Source organism: Haliaeetus albicilla, chromosome 12 (genome assembly GCF_947461875.1).
Source record: "Haliaeetus albicilla chromosome 12, bHalAlb1.1, whole genome shotgun sequence".
NCBI classification, from domain to species: domain Eukaryota; kingdom Metazoa; phylum Chordata; class Aves; order Accipitriformes; family Accipitridae; genus Haliaeetus; species Haliaeetus albicilla.
In genome coordinates, this window is record NC_091494.1 from 40175836 (window position 1) to 40177384 (window position 1549).

A 1549-nucleotide genomic window follows, 5' to 3' on the forward strand; every position below is an offset into this window, starting at 1 on the left:
TATTGTCTGCCTTTTTTTTTTCACCCTTAATGGCTTTAAAAGGTTGCTTCTCATGTGTGGTGGTAGCTGGAAAGAGCAGCTGAGCTCTGCCCTGCCCTCTCCCTCCCCTGGCAGGGGCTGTTCCTGCTGGCAAGCGGTTGCAGCTCGAGCAGGCAAGGCAAAGGCTGGGGCTGCGCTTCGGTGCAACGATTAAATCATTTGCAGCTCCTTCAGGTAACTCAGCTACAAATTTAGCATAGCCTTATTGCCCTGACTGCACTGCCGAGCCTACCTGATGGGGAGAGACCAGGCTGACGGAGGAGTGGGGGCTTTCTCCTGCTTCTCCTGCAGGGCCATGGCATATCATCGGTAGGCGATGGAGGGCGGTCACAGCCTTACCCTGACGCGGTTGAGCTGGGACCGCTCACCTGCATCACCTGCCGGAGCAAAACCCAGCTTTGTAAAGTCCTGGCTTATGTGGCTGCCTTGGCCGAGACGAACTGGGGAGATTTGATGGAAGCGGCTGAGCAGGACAAACGCCAGGGAGCTCTTGCCCGTGCACCTTCCCTCTCACTGGTATTTACGGTACAAAACCTATTTTATAGCTGAACGAGCTTAATTTGTTCCTGAGGGAAGCTGCCCATACCAGGGATGGATTTGTCTCCCAGCTGTTGCCCAGACCTTCCCCGGCTCAAGCAAGTAACCCTGGGAAAGCAATTGTGGAAATGCTTTTGGTCTGTCCTGTTGGTAACCAAAGCCAGCCTCTTTTCTTTTGCTAGACCAATGGCACCAACTAGGGTGGTTTTTTTTTTTCTCTCTCCACCCTATTTTTTTCTATGAGGCTTTAAATTATCTGGGTTATTTTGTGTGTATGAGAAGACTTCATTTAAAACATCAGTAAAACTTCTATCAAAGGGCTCAACTTCACACCGAGTACACAGAGCTCAGGACTGAATCCTGCAGTTCAAGGGAGCTGCAGGCAGTTTTACACATTTAAATGGATGGTGCCTTGTTTTAAAAAAACCATCTGAAGTTCATGGGGTTCATCTTAATTGATAAGCTGGACATAACGGATGGGTGTAGGGAGACTTCAACAACATAAGGGAAGAAAGATACATTTTTTTCCCCCTTCTCTCTCTTTTTTTAGTCTACCATCAAAGGTTGGGAACTTAGCACTACATCGTAGTATTATTTTTCTTCTGCTATTAAAATGAATCACACTGTGCCTAATTCTTCTTGGGAAGATGAATGTGTTTGAGGCAGCTTGAAGCCATTCAGTGCCTCACAAGCCTTTGCATCTTTCTATCAATGTTCCAAAATACTCACCTCTGTTTTTTGGATGTCTGTAGAAACAAAATATAAAATGGCTTCAAATACATGGCAGGCTGTTTAGCAGAGATGAAAGGGTATTTGAATAGTCTTTTTAAAATGAATGAAAAGTGAATACTCTCTTCTGTTTCAATTATAAGTGGGACATGGAGCTCGTTAGACGCCACCTTAATGTGTGACACTCTGAAAATGTTCACCTACCTTCAGCGTTTCAGAAACATTTTGTTTTTTAGCTTGTCTT